The 23069-nt window shown below is 50.8% G+C and overlaps 1 protein-coding gene across 1 annotated transcript in view; it reads right to left on the reverse strand.

Moving 5' to 3' along the window:
• The window catches only part of acsl1a (acyl-CoA synthetase long chain family member 1a), a 197002-nt gene extending 175620 nt beyond the window's left edge, over nt 1-21382 (reverse strand). Inside the window, 1 exon segment of the mRNA XM_072515880.1 lies at nt 21220-21382. The gene's annotated coding sequence lies outside the window, so the exon portion shown is untranslated.
• Between the last annotated feature and the right edge of the window lie 1687 nt (nt 21383-23069).

Here is a 23069-nt window from a genome sequence, read left to right on the forward strand (position 1 = left end):
ATCCGCCCAGAGACCATCCGCTATCGCTCCTCCCAGCTCCTCCTCCCATTTGTGTTCAGCTCCTCGGTTCGCATATCCTCTGACCCCATAAGCTCCTTATAAATGTCCAAAACCTTCCCTTCTCCACCCACACTCTGGAAACTACCCTGTCTTGTATCCCCCTTGGTGGTAGTAGCGGGAAGGTTGAGACCTGCCTGCGTAGGAAGTCCCGCGCCTGCAGGTGACTAAATCCATTCCCTCTCGTCAATTCAAATTTCACCTCCAGTTCCCTCAAGCTGGGGAAGCTTCCCGCTATAAACATATCATCCATCCTCTTTATCCCTGCTCTCTGCCATCTCCGCAACCCTCCACCTGACCTCCCCGGGGCAAACCGGAGATTATTGCAGACCGATGCTCCCTCTGCTCCCACATGTCTCCTCCATTGACCCCAGACTCTCAGAGCCGCGACGACCACGGGGCTGGTGGAGTAATGTGCCGGTGGGAACGGCAGAGGCACTGTTACCAACGTCCCCAACCTAGTGCCCTTGCATGATGCCGCCTCTACTCGCTCCCACACCGACCCTCCCCCACCCACTTTCTAATCATGGCTATATTCACTGCCCAGTAATAATTACTAAAGTTCGGCAGTGCCAGCCCGCTCTCCCCCCCCCCCCCCCCCAACTGCACTCCAACATCCCCTTTTTAACACGCGGGGTTTTACCCGCCCATACAAAGCCCAAGATCACCTTGTTGACCCGTTTGAAAAAGGACCGAGGAATAAAGATGGGGAGGCACTGAAACACAAACAGGAATCTTGAAAGAACCGTCATTTTCACTGTCTGTACCCTCCCAGCCAGTGACAGCGGGAGCACGTCCCACCTTCGAAAATCCTCCTTCATTTGGTCTACTAGTTGGGCCAGATTTAGCTTGTGCAGCCGTTCCCATTCCCGTGCCACCTGGATTTCTAGGTACTGAAAGCTCCCCCCCCACCACTCTAAATGGCAGCTCCACCAATCGCCTCTCCTGTCTCCTTGCCTGGATCGTGAACATCTCGCTTTTCCCCCCCCATGTTCAATTTGTATCCCGAAAACTGGCCAAAATCCCCCAGAATCCCATCATTTCCAGTGGGTACGACACATATAACAGCAGATCGTCCACTTCTAGCGAGCCCTTTGAGGCTCTCAACGCAATTGCCAGCGGTTCTATGGCCAGTGCGAGCAACAGTGGGGAGAGGGGGCATCCCTGCCTCGTCCCCCGGTGCAGCCTAAAATAGTCCGATGTCAGCCTGTTCGTCTGTACACTTGCCACAGGAGCCTGATACAGCAGCCTGACCCAGTCAATGAAGCCTCACCCAAATCCAAACCGTCCCAGTACCTCCCATAAATAATCCCATTCCACCCGGTCAAATGCCTTCTCTGCGTCCATTGCGACCACTACCTCTACGTCCCTACCCTCTGGGGCCATCATGATAACATTCAACAGCGTTGTTACGTTGGCCGCCAACTGCCTCCCCTTAACAAATCCTGTCTGGTCCTCCCCAATCACGTCCGGAAGGCAGTCGTCAATCCTTGAGGACAAGATCTTAGCCAACAATTTGGCGTCTACATTTAGTAGGGAGATCGGTCTGGAGGACCTGCATAACTCCGGGTCCTTATCCCGCTTCAGAATCAATGAGATAGTGGCCTGTGACATTGTCGGAGGAAGCTCCCCTCTCTCCCTTGACTCATTAAATGTCCTCATCCGCAGTGACCCCAGCATCGCAGAGAACGTTTTGTAAAACTCCATTGGGTACCCGTCTGGTCCTGGGGCTTTACCCGACTGCATGGCCTTCAGCCCATCTGTTATCTCTTCCAACCCAATCGGGGCCCCCAGCCCTTCTTCCAAGTCTCCGTCAACCTTCGGGAACTTCAGCCTCCCGAGGAATTCCCTCATCCCCTCCGGCCCAGCTGGGGGTTCCGACTCATACAACCTGCTGTAGAATTCCTCGATCGCTTTACTGACCTCAGTTGAATCTCCGACCAGGTTCCCATTCCTGTCCCTTACTTTCCCAATCTCCCTTGCCGCTTCCCGCTTTCTAAGCTGCTGAACCAGCATTCTAATGGCCTTCTCCTCATATTCATAGATCGCCCCCCTCGCCTTCCTCAGCTGCTCCACCGCCTTCCCTGTAGTTAACAAGCCAAACTCCACCAGTAGCCTCCGACGTTCCCTCAGAAGCCCTGCCTCTGGGGTCTCCGCATACCTCCTGTCGACCTGTAATATTTCCTTTATCAGTCGATCTGTCTCTGCTCTGTCTGCCTTCTCCCTGTGGACCCGTATCGAAATCAGCTTCCCTCTAACCACTGCCTTCAGCGCTTCCCAGACCACTGCAGCCGAAACTTCCCCAGTCTCGCTGATTTCCAGATAGTTCTGGATACATTTTGTCAGCCGCCCACACACCTCCTCATCAGCTAAAAGTCCCACGTCCAGCCTCCAGTGCGGGCGCTGGTTACCCTCCTTGCTCACCTGTAGATTAACCCAGTGCAAGGCATGATCCGAGATCGTGATTGCTGAATACTCAGTGTCCACTACCCCCATCAGTAAAGCCCTATTCAGGATAAAAAAGTCAATCCGGGGGTACACTTCATGCACATGCGAATAGAAGAACTCCTTCACTCTCAGCCGCCCAAATCTCCATGGGTCCACCCTCCCCATCTGCTCCATAAACCCCTTTAGCTCCTTTGCCATTGTCGGCACCTTGCCAGTCCTTGAGCTAGATTGGTCTAGCCCTGGGTTAATGACTGTGTTGAAGTCACCTCCCATGACCAGCAAATCCAGGTCGGGGATACAAAGAACAAAGAACAAAGAAATGTACAGCACAGGAACAGGCCCTTCGGCCCTCCAAGCCCGTGCCGACCATGCTGCCCGACTAAACTACAATCTTCTACACTTCCTGGGTCCGTATCCTTCTATTCCCATCCTATTCATATATTTGTCAAGATGCCCCTTAAATGTCCCTATCGTCCCTGCTTCCACTACCTCCTCCGGTTGCGAGTTCCAGGCACCCACTACCCTCTGCGTAAAAAACTTGCCTCGTACATCTACTCTAAACCTTGCCCCTCTCACCTTAAACCTATGCCCCCTAGTAATTGACCCCTCTACCCTGGGGAAAAGCCTCTGACTATCCACTCTGTCAATGCCCCTCATAATTTTGTATACCTCTATCAGGTCTCCCCTCAACCTCCTTCGTTCCAGTGAGAACAAACCGAGTTTATTCAATCGCTCCTCATAGCTAATGCCCTCCATACCAGGCAACATTCTGGTAAATCTCTTCTGCACCCTCTCTAAAGCCTCCACATCCTTCTGGTAGTGTGGCGACCAGAATTGAACACTATACTCCAAGTGTGGCCTAACTAAAGTTCTATACAGCTGCAACATGACTTGCCAATTCTTATACTCAATGCCCCGGCCAATGAAGGCAAGCATGCCGTATGCCTTCTTGACTACCTTCTCCACCTGTGTTGCCCCTTTCAATGACCTGTGGACCTGTACTCCTAGATCTCTTTGACTTTCAATACTCTTGAGGGTTCTACCATTCACTGTATATTCCCCTACCTGCATTAGACCTTCCAAAATGCATTACCTCACATTTTTCCGGATTAAACTCCATCTGCCATCTCTCCGCCCAAGTCTCCAGACAATCTAAATCCTGCTGTATCCTCCGACATTCCTCATCGCTATCCGCAATTCCACCAACCTTTGTGTCGTCTGCAAACTTACTAATCAGACCAGTTACATTTTCCTCCAAATCATTTATATATACTACAAAGAGCAAAGGTCCCAGCACTGATCCCTGTGGAACACCACTGGTCACAGCCCTCCAATTAGAAAAGCATCCCTCCATTGCTACTCTCTGCCTTCTATGGCCTAGCCAGTTCTGTATCCACCTTGCCAGCTCACCCCTGATCCCGTGTGACTTCACCTTTTGTACTAGTCTACCATGAGGGACCTTGTCAAAGGCCTTACTGAAGTCCATATAGACAACATCTACTGCCCTACCTGCATCAATCATCTTAGTGACCTCCTCGAAAAACTCTATCAAGTTAGTGAGACACGACCTCCCCTTCACAAAACCGTGCTGCCTCTCACTAATACGTCCATTTGCTTCCAAATGGGAGTAGATCCTGTCTCGAAGAATTCTCTCCAGTAATTTCCCCAACATCCTCCTTATGAACGCCACATCATCCCAATTTGGCACGTACACATTCACGAGTACCACCGGACGCCCCTCCAGCTTCCTACTGACCATAATGTACCGACCGACCCCCCCCCCCCCCCCGTCTGCAACTATTCTTCCCTCTTCGAATGACACTCGCTTATTAATCAGGATCGTGACCCCTCTAGTCCAGCCCCGAGTGGAAAACTTGTCCGACCCATCCCTTCCTTAGTCTGACCGGGTCAGTTACTCTAAGGTGCGTCTCCTGCAACATTGACACGTCCGCCTTCAGTCCCCTCAAATGCGCGAACACACGTGCCCTCTTAACCAGCCCATTTAGCCCTCTTACATTCCATGTGATCAGCCTGGTTGGAGGGCTTCTCGCACCCCCACCCCCCCTCCACCAATCAGCCATCACCTTTGTTGGGCCAGTCTCCAGCCCGCACCCTTGCATCTGCAGGCCCGCCCCCAGGCAGCCCGCGCCCCCACCCTCCCTATTGTCCCACAGCAAAAGTCCCTCCCCCATCAGCAGAACATTTCCCCCCCTCCACTCCCCAGTAACAACACTATACACGCAGCCCCTCTTCAACAAGCATAACATCTGCTCAACCCCCACTGCGCTTCCATGAGCTAGCCCGCCCAGCTAGCTTGGTGGCCCCTGCCCATGGCGCCAGACATTTTCCCACCTATTGTCCCCGTCCCCCCCTCCACTCGGACCCACACATATGCAAACGTAAATAATCCCAACCCAATTGCCCAAAAGAAACACAAAGAAAATCAGAAAGAAGATCCAACATTGAACATTCACACCTCCATCCCCCATCAGTGCCAAATGCTAATTTTAACTCAAGCAGCTCGTCCGCAGACCCCAAATCAATTCAAAAGGCATTACAAGTAATGTCCAAAGACAAAAACTATTTTTTATTTAAATAACAAAAAAAAACATGAACACTGCAGCAAAGTTCAGGCTAAACACCTCAGTCCGCTTCTAGCGAAGTCCATTGCTTCCTCGGGCGACTCAAAGTAGAAATGTTGGTCTTCGTGAATAACCCAAAGACGGGCCGGGTACAGTAGTCCAAACTTTACCTTCTTCTTAAAAAGGGTTGATTTTATCTGGTTGAACCCGGCTCTTCTGGCTATGTCCGCGCTCAGATCCTGATATATACGCAGGACGCTGTTCTCCTATTTACAGCTCCATGTCTGCCTGGCCCACCGTAGGATGCACTCCTTGTCCAGGTACCTGCGGAATCTCACCACCATTGCTCTCGGGGGGTCACCTACACGTGGCTTCCTCGCTAGCGCTCTGTGTGCCCTGTCCACCTCCAAGGGTTGGGTGAACGTCCCCTCCCCCAATTGCTTCTCAAACATACCCGCTATGTATGCCCCAATTTATTTTTATATAATGGAGAAATATTTTGCCAGGACATGGGGTGGGGGGGACGGGGATGCAGCACGGTGGCTTGCACTGCTGCCTCACAGCAGCAACGATCTGGGTTTGATTCGAGTGGGTGTGGGTTTCCTCTGACAGTCCAAAGATGTGCAGGTTAGGTGGATTGACCATGCTAAATTTCTAGTGTATAATGGTTGGGTCTCTTTGCGAAGGAGTGGGCCTAGGTAGGATGCTTTTTCAGAGGGTCGGTGCAGACACGATGGGCTGAATGGCCTCCTTCAGCACTGTAGGGATTCTAAGTGTGCTCCCAACTGAGCCACAGCTGACACTAAAGCTTTAGCATGGATATGATTTTCAGTAGCTATTTGGCATCATACAAATCCAGAGTTAAAGGTCCAAACTCACTTTGCCAGTCAGCCCTCCCTCCCAAGCTGCAGTGTTTCGCTGTTGTCCTCCCTCTGGATATTCACATTCAAAGTGCCAAATCATTGCAAGGCGCACGTGCTGTACAGCAATGCTCAGCCACAGGCATGATAAACTAGCGCTTGATAATCAAAGCATTCTTACCATCACAAAACATGGGCACAAGTTTCTTTCAACACTACTCGACGTTCTGAAAATAGCCTACTGACCCCAATCACAATACCAGTTCAAGTTACGTTCTCATTAGACATTTCTGCCATGAATCCTGGTGAACGACTGAAATGTTAGCATTGACAGCTTACTGAGTTCAATCCAAAAGGCAAAGTCTGCCTCACAACGGTCACATTAGTGTCTACACTCAAGCTAGAAGATCTCTTCAAGAATTTGAGCGCACAATCTTCTAAACAGTGCAACTTTTTTAAAAAACGAAGCAGGGGGCAGCACGGTGGCGCAGTGGGTTAGCCCTGCTGCCTCACGGCGCCGAGGTCCCAGGTTCGATCCCGGCTCTGGGTCACTGTCCCAGTGGAGTTTGCACATTCTCCCCGTGTTTGCGTGGGTTTCGCCCCCACAACCCAAAGATGTGCAGGTTAGGTGGATTGGCCACGCTAAATTGCCCTTTAATTGGAAAAAATGAATTGGGTACTCTAAATTTTTAAAAAACCCAAAGTATTTGCCTACCAAACTTACTGAAATCCTTTGCGCCAAAAATCATACTGCTGCTCCCACTCTATCTAGTTTTATGGAATCATAGAAATTTAAGAGCAGACTGATGCACTAAGCGTCAAGAACCACAAAGACATGTGAGACTTTAACCAAGGCTTTAATACACTACATAGGAAGCTTACCCGACACAGACGACCACAGACAAAAGGGTCCGGTCTCAGAATCTGGGTCTTATACCTAACTCCCGGGGGAGTGGCCAAGGCGGAGCTCTCCGTGGCCAGGTCAGGTTACATACAGGTGACGGAGCCTCTACAGAGCTACAGTACAATACACAGTACAATACACAGGATTACAGGGTCACGTTACACACAACTATTATATAACTATGTACAATGCTAGGGAGGTACAGTGGTGTATCACCACATTCACCCCTTGTTTAGAAGGAAGTCCGGGGTGAAAATATGGAGTAGCAACACAGTGAACAAACAGGGAGTAACGAACAGAGTCCATCAGGAGGTTCCATGTCGTCAGAGGTCGAGACGAGCGATGGGTTTGGTCGATCTCTTTGAACGTCGGAGCTGCGGCGCTGAGGTAGTGTCCGGCGGTATCCGTGCGGTCGGTGGTGCTGGGTCGCGAGGCGGCATGACGTCCCCCACCGCTTCGGCTGGCTAGAGGCGAAACTGCGGGATGACAGCGGCTGGCACGGAGTAGTAACAGGCCGAGGGATCGACGGGACCAGAGAGGGAGCGGGGTGGAGGTTGCGGGGCGGGGGCGGCAGTGGCCCCAGAGGGGGCCAGGTCCTTGATGGAGACGGTCTCCTCACGCCCGTCGGGGTACGCTATGTACGCGTACTGTGGGTTGGCGTGGAGGAGACGGACTCTCTCCACCAGGGGCTCCGTCTTAGAGGTCCGCACGTGCTTGCGGAGCAGGACGTCTCCCGGGGTCAGGAGCCAGGATGGAAGCGATGTCACGGATGCCGATCTGCTGGAGAAGAGAAACATCAGCTCATGAGGGGTAGCATTCGTTGCAGTACACAACAGGGACCGGATGGAGTGGAGTGCGGCAGGGAGGGCCTCCTGCCAACGGGAGACTGGTAGGCCTTTGGACTTGAGGGCTAGCAGCACGGCCTTCCAAACTGTCGCATTCTCCCTCTCCACCTGTCCGTTCCCACGGGGGTTGTAACTGGTCGTCCTGCTCGAGGCAACGCCCCTGGCGAGCAGGTACCGATGCAGCTCCTCACTCATGAAGGAGGAGCCCCGGTCACTGTGAATGTAATTGGGATAACCGAAGAGCATGAAGAGGTCGTGCAACGCTTTGATGACGGTGACGGAGGTCATGTCGGGGCAGGGAATGGCGAAGGGGAACTGCGAGTACTCGTCGATGACATTGAGGAAGTACGTGTTGCGGTTGTGGGTGGGGAGGGCCCTTTGAAGTCAATGCTGAGACGTTCAAAGGGGCGGGTAGCCTTGATTAGGTGCTTGGCAGACTTGGCAGTTCCTAGTCACGGGCTTGACCTCCTCGACTGAGAAGGGCAGGTTGTGGCCCTTGATGTAGTGGTAGAACCGCCTGACGCCCGGGTGACAGAGGTCATTATGTAGTGCCCGCAGTCGGTCATCCTGTGCGTTGGCACAAGTACTACGGGACAGGGCATCAGGAGGATCATTGAGCTTACCTGGCCGGTATAAGATAGTATAATTGTAGGTGGAGAGTTCGATCCTCCACCGTAATATCTTATCATTTTTGATTTTACCTCGTTGTTTGTTGTCGAACATGAACGCAACTGATCGTTGGTCAGCAACGAGGGTAAATGGTTTTCCGGCCAGGTAGTGCCTCCAGTGCCGGACGGCTTCCACTATGGCCTGTGCCTCCTTCTCAACAGAGTGGCGGATCTCGGGGCCTTGGAGTGTGCGGGAAAAGAAGGCGATGGGCCTGCCCACCTGGTTGAGGGTGGCACCCAGGGCAAAGTCGGAGGCATTGCTCTCGACTTGGAATGGTGCAGACTCGTGTACCGCATGCATGGCGGCTTTGGCGATTAGGAGGTGGAAGGCCTGGCAGGCCTCGGGCGGGAGGGGGAATGAGGGGGAACGGAGGAGGGGTCGGGCCTTGTCAGCGTACTCGGGCACCCACTGGGCATAGTAGGCAACGAACCCGAGGCATCGCCTCAGTTCCTTGGGGCAGGTGGGAATGGGTTAAAGTCTCACATGTCTTTGTGGTTCTTGACGCTTAGTGCATCAATTTAATATACTACATAGGAAGCTTACCCGACACAGACGACCCCAGACAAAAGGGTCCGGTCTCAGAATCTGGGTCCTTTACCTAACTCCCGGGGGAGTGGCCAAGGCGGAGCTCTCCGTGGCCAGGTCAGGTTACATACAGGTGACCAAACCTCTACAGAGCTACAGTACAATACACAGTACAATACACAGGATTACAGGGCCACGTTACACACAACTATTATATAACTATGTACAATGCTAGGGAGGTACAGTGGTGTATCACCACACAGACAATGGTTATCTCATTCGCAGGCTCCAATTTGGAGTTGTCTACAATAAACATAATTTCCTCTCCTTCCCTGCAGCCCATCATTTATTCTTCAATTGGTTATATGAATCCATCCTGAATGCAGCAATTAGTTCTCCCAATCAACAGTCATTTGTGATAAGACAGTGAATATTCAAAGAATGCTTTGACGTGAAAATTATTCTCCTACATTTATCATTTAAGCATCTGGTTCTTTATAATCTTGGAAATGGGAATTAAGGCAAAAGCTGCATCTCTGTCCAAGAAAAGGGAAAAATAAGCTCAAAGAAACAGTTAGGTTTTAGCTGTGCCTCTCATTTCTGCCCACCATTTGGGGGCCTTAGGCGTCCGTCCAGTGTTTAAAAAGTGGCCTTTGAACGATGCATGCTACTGCAGAATCCGTGGCCAGAATTTTACCTTGCTCGGACGGGCCCACTCCTGACCCACAAGTACGTGAAATCGCTTGAGGAAATATTGAGCGCACGTAAAGACGTCATCTGGCAATCGCGGCGATTTATTGTTTGGTGGGCGCGCACAAGAGTCGGGGGCCATCCCATCGACAATCAAGCAGGCAATTTAGCCCATTAAGGGAGTAACTGAATGCATTTCATGTGACCCGCCTGCGGGTCGATTGGCCAGGCAGCCTTTATACTTGAGCTACACCTTCGATCCGGGTTGGGACAAACTGCCAGGGTGGAAATAACTTTTTACAAGGTGCCCCTGGACTGGAGGTTGGTGTTTGAATGTGCTGCCTGCCCTCGTCACACTTTGCAGCGATTTTCTATCCCAATTTTCTAGATGTGCAGCTCCCCCAGATGGCCCCGTAGATGCTAACCCCTGGGAGGGAGCACATTAGAAGTGCCAGTCCACACCCTCTCCCTTTCCTCCACGCCCGCCCTCCCCGACATCGCTGAGCATTTCCCACCGTGAGTTTCACGCTGAGATTGCACTTCGAGGCCGCTTGCAGCTGGAACGGCATTCCACATCTACTTCCAGGCCCACCAAGTGCACGAGCCCAACGAGTGAAAAATTCAAGCCCACACCACTGCACAAAACTAAAATGGTAGGAGATAAATCGGGAATACTTAGCACGCAACGGTGAAGCAAATTTAGTTTCAATTTATCCAAAAAGATTTTTATTTAAAGGAATTGCAGCGTGCACAAATTGTATTAATTTTCACTTATTGTTAAGGTGACGCCTAAAAGACAGGTGACAAAAATGAAGGAACAGAGAGAACACAGGCACATTGGCATGGAGCAGAAAGCAGATTTTTTTGGATGGAGGGATGTGACTTGTGCGTGCGCCAGTATTCTACTGACTCAGGGGTTAACAGACCACATTTTCAGGTGGCCAGTTGCAAGCTTGATGCACTATCAATTACGACGAGACGAGAGTAGAGAATAATCGAGGCTTTATTACACAGAGATGTGTGGCCTCCTACAGCTGCTGCCGAAATGGCTGCTGTTCGGAGAGCACACACATTTATACTCCGCCTACTGGGCGGAGCCGGCAGGCAGGGATCTACCCCCGTACCTGTAGAACAGGGGCCTCACCGTAATACCCTCGTATGTAGTGCAGTATATACAATAAGATCTTGCGGTGGAGGATCGAGTTCTCCACCTTTAATTATGAGATTTTGCATCGCCCCGGTAAGCTCAACGAGCCCCCCGATGCCCTGTCCCGAGGTACATGTGCCAGCGCACAAGTGGACCGACTCCGGACCCTGCACGACGATCTCTGTCACGCAGGGATCACCTGCTTTTATCACTTCATTAAGGGCTGCAATCTGCCCTACTCCATCGAGGAAGTCAGGGCAGAGACTGCCAGGTCTACACGGAGTGTAAACCGCACTTCTACCGGCCAGACCGTGCCCGCCCGAAGGCCTCCCGCCCCTTTGAACGCCTCAGCGGGGACTTCAAAGACCTCCACCGACCGCAACACTTATTTTCTCAATGTGGTCGACGAATATTCCAGATTCCCCTTTGCCATCCCATGCCCCGATGTGACGTCTGCCACCATCATCAAAGCCCTCAACACGATCTTCGCTCTGTTCGGTTTCCCGCCTACGTCTACAGCGACCGGGGATCCTCATTTATGAGCGATGAGCTGCGCCAGTACCTGCTCAACAGGGGCATTGCCTCGAGCAGGACGACCAGCTACAACCTCCGGGGAAACGGGCAGGTGGAGCGGGAGAATGGGCTGGTCTGGAAGGCCATCCAGTTGGCCCTACAGTCCAGAAATCTCCTGGCCTCCCGCTGGCAGGAGGTCCTCCCCGACGCACTTCACTCCATTCGGTCGCTCCTGTGCATGGCTACTAACGAAACCCCCCATGAACGTCTTCTTGCCTTCCCCAGGAAGTCCACCTCCGGGGTTTCGCTCCCCACGTGGCTGGCAGCTCCAGGACCCGTAAATTTGTAACCTTCTCTGAAATTTTAAGGACAACCTATATGTAAATAGTTTTCCACCACCCGCGCTGGACTCATTTTTAACAGGGGGTGAATGTGGTAGTCACCACTGTTGTATCATATTGTATATACTGCACTGCATACGAGGGTATTACGGTAAGGCCCCTGGGTAGATCCCTGCCTGCTGGCTCCGCCCAGTAGGCGGAGTATAAATGTGTGTGCTCTCCGAACTGCAGCCATTTCGGCAGCAGCTGTAGGAGGCCACACATCTCTCTGTAATAAAGCCTCGATTACTCTCTACTCTCGTCTCGTCGTAATTGATAGTGCATCAATTTATCACACAGAGATGTGTGGCCTCCTACAGCTGCGCTCTCTGAACTGCAGCCATTTTCGGCAGCAGCTGTAGGAGGCCACACATCTCTGTGTAATAAAGCCTCGATTACTCTCTACTCTCGTCTTGTCGTAATTGTGCAGCAGCGCAGAGAGAGAGAGAGCTGTTAAATCCCAAGACGCGTTCTACAGCTCAAGCTGAACACTTGAAATCTGAGCCGGTGCCCTGTAGTAACCCTGAAGTCAACCACTTAATTGTCTCTTTGACTGGGAGCCAGCACGGCGGCTGTGCTCCTCCCACACTGCTCCAAAGCCACAATGAACTTAGTTCAGTGTGGCAAAGGTCAGAGTCTGCCTAGTGATTGTTATGTGCTACTCGCGTGCGCCCAGAGAGCCCAAAGCTGAATGAATAAACAGAGAGGGGACAGAATTGTACTGTTGAACTGCATTGTACCGCTGATGTGTCAAGTTAAATTTCAGCAAGGATCTATCAAATCAGGCATTCGCTTTTTGCTAAACGAATACTTCCAAGTTTCATTTCCACAGCAAATCAAAAGCAATCCTTATTGTAATTTTACAAGATGATTTGCTACTAATTGAGAATACTCTCCTTTTTTTTTTACGAAAACCCAGCTAATTATCAGACTGGGGTTGATAAGTGCCAAATGCTATTTGTGCCACACAAGTGCCAGGCAAAGACCAGCTACAACAATAGAGAAGCTAACCATCACCCCTTGATAATCAATGATGTTAGGAGAGGCGGGTGTGGCCGGCGTCAGCAGGAGTCAGCTGACTTGCGGAAGTGCAATGGGGGGAGTAAATCAGCTAGGATGGGTCTTAGCCGGGGGGGGGGGGGGTGGCTAGTCGGCGGGGGAGGGGGTCGGGTAGCCCCCTGATCCGGCTGATAACCTGGAATGTAAGGGGACTGAATGGGCCGGTTAAGCGGGCCCGCGTGTTCGCGCACCTGAAGGGGCTCAAGGCGGACGTGGTTATGCTTCAGGAGACACACCTGAAGGTGGCAGACCAGGTAAGACGGAGGAAAGGGCAGGTACATAATGGTAAGTGGTACGTTGCAGGGAGAGAGGGTGGTACTGGTCAATGTGTATGCCCCGAACTGGGATGATGCGGGTTTTATGCGGCGTATGTTGGGTCGGATCCCAGACTTGGAACTGGGGGGAGACTTTAACACTGTGCTGGATCCGGCACTGGATCGCTCCAGGTCTAGGATGGGTAGGAAGCCGGCGGCGGCTAGAATGCTGAGGGGGTTTATGGACCAGATGGGAGGGGTGGACTCTTGGAGATTTGCAAGGCTGGGGGCTAGGGAATTTTCATTCTTTTCACATGTCCATAAGGCTTATTCCCGAATTGACTTTTTCATCTTGAGTAGGGCGCTGATAGCGAGAGTAGAGGATACGGAGTATGCGGCAATAGCCATTTCGGACCACGCCCCGCATTGGGTGGACTTGGAGATGGAGGAGGAGAGGGACCAGCGCCCGCTGTGGCGCTTGGAGGTGGGGCTGTTGGCGGACGAGGAGGTGAGCGAGCGGGTGCGAGGAAGTATAGAGAGGTACCTGGAGACCAACGACAACTGGGAGGTCCGAGTGGGGATGGTATGGGAGGCAGTGAAGGCGGTGGTGAGGGGAGAGCTGATCTCCATTAGGGCCCACAAGGAGCGGAGGTAGCGGGAGAGGCTGGTGGGGGAGATGGTGAGGGTAGACAGGAGGTATGCGGAGGTGCCCGAGGAAGGATTGTTGAGGAAGAGGCGCAGCCTCCAGGCCGAATTCGACCTGGTGACCACCAGGAAGGCGGAGGTGCAGTGGAGGAAGGCCCAGGGGGCGATTTACGAGTATGGGGAAAAGGCAAGCCATTTGCTGGGGAATCAGCTTCGAACGCGGGACACAGCTAGGGAGATCGGGGGAGTTAAGGACAGGGGAGGGAGTGTGGTGCAGAGTGGAGCTGGCATCAATGGGGTCTTCAGGGACTTCTATGAGGAATTGTACCGATCCGAGCCCCCACGGGAGGAGGGAGGGATGGGCCGCTTCCTGGACCAATTGAGGTTTCCAAAGGTGGGAGAGGGACTGGTGGCGGGATTGGGGGCCCCGATTGGGCTGGAGGAGCTGATCAAAGGGATAGGAAGCATGCAGGCGGGGAAGGCACCGGGGCCGGACGGTTTCCCGGTCGAATTCTATAAAAAAATATATGGACCTGTTGGGCCCGTTGTTAGTTAGGACCTTTAATGAGGCAAGGGAGTGGGGGGTGGGGGGGCTTTACCCCCGACGATGTCCCGGGCACTGATCTCCTTGATCCTGAAGTGGGACCAGGATCCCCTGCAGTGTGGGTGTTACAGGCCGATTTCATTGTTAAACATAGATGCCACGGTGCTGGCGAAGGTCTTAGCCACGAGGATTGAGGATCGTGTGCCGCAGATCATCCACGAAGACCAGACGGGGTTTGTGAAAGGGAGGCAGTTGAACACGAATGTGCGGAGACTTTTGAACGTTATCATGATGCCGGCGATGGAAGGGGAGGCGGAGATAGTGGTGGCGATGGACGCTGATAAAGCCTTCGATAGGGTAGAGTGGGGGTACCTGTGGGAGGTGCTGAAGAGGTTCGGGTTTGGGGAGGGGTTTGTCAGGTGGATTAGGCTGTTGTATGAGGTCCCGATGGAGAGTGTGGCCACAAACAGGATGTCAGAGTACTTTTGGTTGCACCGAGGGACGAGACAGGGGTGTCTCTTATCCCCCCTGCTCTTCGCACTGGCGATTGAACCCCTGACTATGGCACTGAGGGAGTCAAGGAACTGGAGTGGGTTGGTGCGTGGTGGGGAGGAGCACAGGGTGTCACTTTATGCGGACGACCTTCTGCTGTATGTGGCGGACCCGGTGGGAGGAATGCCAGAGGTAATGAGGATTCTTAGGGAATTCGGGGACTTTTCGGGGTACAAGCTCACCATGGGGAAGAGCGAACTGTTCGTAGTTCATCCAGCGGACCAGGAGAAGGGGATTGGTGAGCTCCCGCTAAAAAAGGCGGAGAGGAGCTTCAGGTATCTGGGAGTCCAGGTGGCCAGGAGCTGGGGGGCCCTGCATAGGCTTACTTTTACAAGGCTGGTGGAGCAAATGGAGGAGGAGTTCAAGAGGTGGGACGCGTTGCCGTTGTCCTTGGCGGGTAGGGTGCAGTCAATCAAAATGACGGTGCTCCCAAGGGATTTGTTCCTGTTCCAGTGCCTCCCCGTGTTTATCCCGAAGGCTTTTTTCAGGCGGGTTAACAGGAGTATAATGGGGTATGTGTGGGCACGAGGGACTCCGAGGGTGAGAAGGGTGTTCCTGGAGCGGAGTAGAGATAGGGGGGGACTGGCGCTGCCCAACCTCTGTGGATGCTACTGGGCCGCCAATGCAACGATGGTGCGCAAGTGGGTGATGGAGGGGGAGGGGGCTGCATGGAAGAGGCTGGAGACGGCGTCTTGTGTGGATACAAGTCTGGGGGGGCTGGCAACGGTGCCGCTGCCGCTCCCTCCAAGGACGTATACCACGAGCCCAGTGGTGATGGCTGCCCTCAAAATTTGGGGGCAGTGGAGGCGGCACAGGGGGGAAATGGGGGCCTAGGCGGGGACCCCATTACAGGGGAATCATCGGTTCGCCCCAGGAAGAACAGGTGGAGGGTTTGCGGGGTGGCACAGGGCAGAGATACAAAAGTTGGGGGACCTGTTTGTGGACGAGAAGCTTGCGAGCCTGGGTGAGCTGGAGGAGAAGTACGGGCTCCCCCCGGGGAACACCTTCAGGTACTTACAGGTAAGGGCATTTGCCAGACGGCAACTACGGCCACACACAGTACAGGACAGGGGCACACATGACCGGGACAAGGATGAGTCGGTTTTTTGGGGGTGAGGACAGGTGTGTTAGGTGCTCAGGGAGCCCAGCAAATCACACCCATATGTTCTGGGCATGCCCAGCACTGGAGGAACTTTGGAAGGGCGTAGCGAGGACGGTGTCGAGGGTGGTAGGATCCAGGATCAAGCCGGGCTGGGGGCTCATAATATTTAGGGTGGCAGAGGAGCCGGGAGTGCAGGAGGCGAAAGAGGCCGGAATTCTGGCCTTTGCGTCCCTGGTAGCCCGGCGAAGGATTCTTCTTCAGTGGAAGGATGCGAGGCCCCCAAGCGTGGAATCCTGGATCAACGATATGGCGGGGTTTATTAAGTTGGAGAGGGTGAAATTCGCCTTGAGAGGGTCGGTACAAGGGTTCTTTAGGTGGTGGCAACTGTTTTTAGACTTCCTGGCAGAGCGGTAGACATTGGTCAATGGCAGCAGCAACTCGGGGGGGGGCGGGGGTAGACATTGGTCAATGGCAGCAGCAACTCGGGGGGGGGGGGGGGGGGGGGTTGACATTGATCAATGGCAGCAGCAACTCGGGGGGGGGGGGTTCACTTTATTATTTTTTGTTTTTGTTATTTACACTGGAGGGTCTGAGGGGGTGTATATACTTGTTGTATTAAGTTGGGGTGTTCATGTTAATTTATTATTTTTGTATAGGGGGGTATGGAGGGTTGTTTTTCTGGACTGTGTTTTGTACTTAACCCTGTTGGGTTCCTTTTTCATTTTTGTTATTGATATTTTATGAAAATCTTTAATAAAATGTTTTTTTTTTAAAAAAGATAATCAATGATGTTATCGTCGCTGAATCCTCCACTATCAACATCCTGAGGATTACCATTGACCAGAAACTGAACTGGACTAGCCATTTAAACACCGCGGCTGCAAGAGCAGGTCAGTGGCTGGAACTTCTGTAGAGAGTAACTCAAACATCTGACTACCCAAAGCCTGTCAAGACACAGTCAGGAGTACAATAGATACTCTCCACAATGGCAGCAGTGTGTACCATTTACAAAATAGGGCACTGGGTGATGGCTGCCCTCAAAGACACCACCTGTGTTCCCTGCCAAGCCGCACGCCATCATGACTTGCAACTACTCTGTTGCTCCTTCAGTGTCTCAAGGGGTCAAATTCCCCTCCTAACAGTGGGTGTACCTACACCATATGGACTGCAGCGGTTCAAGTAAACAGCTCACCACCACCTTCTCGAGGGCAATTAAGGATGGGCAATAAATACCGGCCTTGCCATCGAGGCAGAGTTCCTGTGAAAAATATTTTATAAATATTGAAAATAGATTTTACTGCAAGTTTCTCTTCAGTTTGCGCAATGTGAAACTGCATATGCTTAACATTATTAAACTCAGTATTGGCAAAAAAAAACTGTTCAATAGCAAATTCTCTGTTCCTTCATTCTCTGCAGCCAACACAAGACCTCTGCATGAACTAATCACTCAAGATGCAAATGTTTCCAGCTTTCCACCTCAAACAATTCTGTTCTCTAAATAATCCATGAAAATATCAGTTGAGGCATCAGAACAGTCAGATCTTGCAATCCAAATTAATGATGGGGAATACAAGACATTATGAGCTTCCATCTTCCATTAAACCCTCCCATGCTATCATTTCCCACCAGCCCTCACAGCCCCCCAACCACCTGCCAGCCAAATCCACAACCATCCACCGAATACCGGTTGTGAGGAACCCAAGAATTGCTTCCAAAATGGAGGCTGGCGGTTACTTTATCTGGCTGTGTTATCTGACTACACTTCCTCCATTTCCTGACCCAGCTCTCAACTCAACACTTGATAGTATCTCCACTTGTCCAGCAGACTGTCAAATTCACACAAGACAGCATGTGACTGGGGCTGTGACAGCTTATCCTGCATCTTTCAACATAACTAACCAGAATCATCTCCTCCCACCTGCTTTACTTGTTGTCCACAACTCCCATGACTCCTCTGTCACAGCTTGTCCATCACTCCCACAAAATGATTTCATCTTCTGTGCCTTAATGTTCCCCCGAAGATCCATCGTCGAACCCCTCACTAATGTCATTCATGCCCACGGGTAATGTTACTCTGATAAGGGGAGGCACGGTAGCACAGAAGGGGGCACGGTAGCACAGTGGTTAGCACAATTGCTTCACAGCTCCAGGGTCCCAGATTCGATTCCCGGCTTGGGTAACTGTCTGTGCGGAGTCTGCATGTTCTCCCAGTGTCTGCATAGGTTTCCTCCGGGTGCTCCGGTTTCCTCCCACAGTCCAAAGATGTGCAGGTTAGGTGGATTGGCCATGCTAAATTGCCCCTTAGTGTCCAAAAAAGGTTGGGTTGGGGGTTGGGTGGGGTTATGGGCTTAGTAGGTAGGATACTCTTTGCAAGGGCCTGTGCAGACTCGATGGGCCGAATGGCCTCCTTCTGCACTGTAAATTCGACGATTCTATGTTAGTTTTCATCTGCATGCCAGCGGGACCAGCTTTATGCTTCCAGTTCCATTCTACATTCCGACAATGCTGCTGTTTGTTCAACATCAAGTCACGAATGAACACAGATTTCTTACAGCTGAGCAATGCAAAGAATGAAACCATACCATTTGGCCCCTGTCAAAATTCTATCTCTTAGCTTCCAATTCCAATCTCCTCGCTGGCTGCCCACTCAAGCTCAGCTCAGCAATACACAACTTGCCTGATCTGCTGGTTTTGAGTAGAGTTGCATCTATTCTAACACTAGACCCTCTTCCATCTGCAAACTCACCATCCCCACTGCTACCTTGCCCTTCCAGCTGTTGAGCCCCTTATACACAGACTCATACAATTTACAGGGGCAGAAATAGGCCATTCAGTCCATCGAGTATGGAACGGCCTTTGGAAAGAACATCCTACTTAAGCCCACACCTCTGCCCAGTATCCCCGTAACCCCACCTAACCTATTGGACACGAAGGGGCAATTTAGCACGGCCAATCCACCTAACCTGCACATCTTTGGACTGTGGGAGGAAACCGGAGCACCTGGAGGAAATCCACGCAAACACGGGGAGAAAGTGAAAACTTCACACTAAGGAGTCTTACAATACCAGGTTAAAGTCCAACAGGTTTGTTTTGAATCACTAGATTTCAGAGCACAGCTCCTTTCTCAGATGAACCTGTTGGACTTTAACCTGGTGTTGTAAGACTTCTTACTGTGCTCACCCCAGTCCAACGCCGGCATCGCCACATCATGGCTCCAACTTCACACAGACAGTCACCCGAGGCTGGAATTGAACCCTGGTCCCTGGAGCTGTGAGGCAGCAATGCTAACCACTGTGCCACCCGTTTGTCATTCCAGATACAATACTATCCTCCTTACTAGCTTCCTGTACCTCACCCTACATAAGCCCAACACAAAGGCTGCATTCCCATTCCACACAAAATCTTGTTCAAATATCACCTAAATCCTGGCTACATTTCTCAAGTTTCCTCCAATTGCCTCACTCCTCTCTCTACTTTGAAAACGTCCTCAAGCTTAAACTCACTACCATCAGCTTCTCCCAATGCTGGTGTGTCACACATGTCCTTCTTCCTCTGTCTCAATGGTGACTGTCAGACCTCGTGCTTAAACACTTGATACATCTCATGCCTGCCACCTTGAAAGTTCTCCTTAAAATCCTTTCGCTGACACCACTTTTTCTCCCATCCGCTTTATTGAGTCAGAGGCATAGTGGTATTGTTACTGGACTAGTAAGCAGAGACCCAGGGTAATGCTCTGGCGACCTGGATTTGAATCTCCCTATGACAGATGGTGAAGTTTGAATCCAATAAAAAAAACTGGAATTAAAAGTCGAATGATGACCGTGAAACATTTGTAGATTGTTGTTTAAAAAAAACATCTACTTCACTGATGTACTTTGGGAAGGAAATCTGCCATCCTTTCCTGCTCTGGCCTACATGTGACTCCAGATCCACAGTAATGTGGTTGACTCTTAAATACACTGTGAAATGTGATGTGTTGGGTACTCTGCTACACAGACGAACCAACACGGTTGCGAATGGTACAACTCAGTTTTATTGCTAACATTTATTTACAGTGGTAAACTGGTTACTGAGGTTCGATCATAACCCTAGAATCTGTGGACCTATTCCTAATACTATCTTGTAGTGGCACTCAGCACATGGTGGATGTCTGAGTGGCTTGCTATGAGCTCTGTGCCCTGAGCTGTCTCCTGCTGGAATGCCCAGGAAGTGTCATGTTCCCTGTTTTGTACTGTGTATGTTCTTGCCTGTGGTGTTGTGTGTGTGTTGATTGGTCCGTTGATCTGTCCATCAGTATGTATGTATGTTTGTGCTATGATGTTTACCTGAATATCATGACAAAATGGCCCAGCAAGCCACTAAGTTCAAGGGCAATTATGGACGGGCAATACATTCTGGCCCAGCTAGCGATGTCCACATCCCCCGAACGAAAAAAGATCTTCAACGATAAAGTATATTTATACATAAGAGTCTAATTTTTAAAGATTTATTTACTCATGGGACGCAGGCATTTGCAAGATTAGCATTAATTCTTCAACCAGAGTTGCCCCTGGGCCCTGGAGTGTCACTGAGTGTCTTTAAGACAGAGTTAGGTAGGTTCTTGATTAATAAGGGGATCAGGGGTTATGGGGAGGAGGCAGGAGAATGGGGATGAGAAAATATCAGCCATGATTGAATGGCGGAGCAGACTCGATGGGCCGAGTGGCCCAATTCTGGTCCTATGTCTTACGGTCTTAGATGGTGACTGTGAGCCACTTTCTTGAACCATAGAATCCTTACAGTGCAGAAGGAGACCATTCAATCCATCATCGAGCCTGCACCAACCCTCTGAAAGAACACTGTACCTTGTCCCGCTCCCCCGCCCTATCCCCGTAACTCAGGGCAGGTGATCCTGGTCAATCTACCTAACCTGCAGACCATTGCAGTCTGTTGTAGCATAAGGGCTTTCTTTTCTTCCTTAAAGGACATTAGTAAATAGTTAAACTAAGATTTTCAACAATCCAGTAGCTTTATGGGCACCATGACTTATGATTAGATTTATTTAACAAACAGCATTTTCAATTTCCTGACTACCACGGTGAGGTTTGAACTCACTTCTCTGATTATTAGTCCAGGCTGCTCAATTACGATAACCGAGTAACATAGCTACTATGCCACCATTCCTGTTTCGAAATAAAGCAGCAACCTTGCAACCAAATATTGCATCTAATGATTCTGGACCAAAGCAAAAGGAGAGGGAAACATGCCAATGCAGATTTAAAAATTGATTTACTTTTCAGAACATGATAACTTCTGTAGAAAATAAACAATCCAGAGAGATCCCAATATTTCTTTGCAATCAAACTCTAGAGGTATTTAGAACACATACATTATTTCTTGGTGCAACTAGTTCCTCCCTCTCCCCACAAATAAAATTGCAGCCATGACAAGTTATCGGAGCTACCTTCGATTGTCTTTCAAGAGGTTAAAATGTCCACCAGTTTCCTTTGAAATACACAGCCAGTTAGTTCTATTGCAGTGATGTCGAATAGGCTGTAACGTGACTGGGCTCGGCAGCAAAGCAAGGCCATTAGATGATTTCCACTGGGATGGAGAATCAAATTCAGTAGTTAAAAAAAACTGCCGGGAGGAGCAAGTCATCAGAGACAGTTCGACTTCAGCCAGTGTTCCGCCTCGAGTTGACTATAATTTGTTGATTGTACTTGCTGCCAAACACTCTGACTTGCAACCACGCCCCAACCTCCACCCCCCTGCCACGGCACAAAGAAGGTGTGCCCTAAACTTGCAGCTGCCCACAGTTTAAAATTTTATGGGGATAACAGCTAACAACCTGAAGGTGCAAGGGATTGATTCACACCCAAATTATGTACCAACATCAGACTGGTGGTGGGAGCCCAAAAGCTCTTCACAGCAATTGCAAAACTGCAGGCATTTAATGCCTGGAGAGAGAGAAATCGGATTGACACCAAAAATAGGACACTAGATGCTGAAAGACTGCACCTTCAAAAGCAGCAGCTAATGAAACAGGGGCACTGAAACCATGCCGACTTGATCACTGTAAAGTTTTAACTCAAAAAATTGAAACTGGTTCAACATCCTGCTTTTTAGGATTCCTCTATGATTTGAAAACAACTGAGGTAATCGAAGTACATGGTAGGAGGAATGCCACACAATTGCAAGAAAATGCATTCAGGAGTCAGAAAATCTGTAGTGTTACGCTGAGAGTTGGATTATAGTTTGAAAAATGTAATAGCAGCTGGAAGTGCTGGCTTTGTGAGTGGCTTTGTTCAAAACGAGAAGTGGCAGCTAGCGACACTGTGGCGCATCCACGAGGCCGAGTGTTACGTGGATAGCATGTTTAGAGAGGCGGTCACACCGCAGCTCAAGGGATTGGAGGAAAGATGGGATCACCAGACAGTCGAGGAGGAACAGGCAGGTCTCGTCCCCTGGAAGCCCACTCTCAAAATCGTTTTCCCATTTTGGAAGCTAATGAGGGCGCTGGCTCCTCAAAGGAGTGCAGTCAGAGACAAGCTTCTGGCACCACAAGCGGCCTGACTGTTTTAAATTCCTGGATCACTGGGACCATTTTTTAGGAAAGATGGGATATGTACAAGCGGGAAGGTCTACACCTGAACCAGGATGGGACCAACATCCTTGCAGGTGGATTTGCTGGTGCTGTTGGGAGGAGTTTAAACTAGTTTGGCAGAGGGGACACACATTACAATAGGGACACAGCGTACTATAGTAATTGGAACCAAGACGGAGGGATTTCAGCCATGTTGAGTTCCCAAGGGAGTACGGCGAGGCTGGATGGCCTTTACTTTAATTCTGGTGGCTTCTTTGGCGATCACTTGCTAACGGGTATGACTGTTCGCCTAAGAAAATCTGTTACTGATCATGGGTCCTGTGGGTTCTTGCATGGCTGATGAGCCCGATCCTAGGACCGCATCTTCAACCGCGCACTTGGCAGATGTTTCCGGAAGCTGGGGTCGGTCCTTGGACCCTAGATCGCTGGTATTCCTTTTTCAGGCTCCTTTTCTGAACCTCCGCTTGCCGTTGGTGTCGTTGGAGAATTGTGTCCCTGCAATCAAGAGATTCGTCCAAGTAGGTCTTAAGCAAGGACTCAGGAGGGCTAAAAGGGGTCATGAAAAGTCACTGGCAAACAGGATTAAGGAATATCCCAAGGCTTTTTATACGTATATAAACAACAAGAGGGTAGCCAGGGAAAGGGTTGGCCCACTCAAGGACAGTGGAGGGAATTTATGTCCGGAGCCAGAGGAAATGGGCGAGTTA

This window comes from Scyliorhinus torazame, chromosome 9, assembly GCF_047496885.1.
Source record: "Scyliorhinus torazame isolate Kashiwa2021f chromosome 9, sScyTor2.1, whole genome shotgun sequence".
Lineage (NCBI taxonomy): Eukaryota > Metazoa > Chordata > Chondrichthyes > Carcharhiniformes > Scyliorhinidae > Scyliorhinus > Scyliorhinus torazame.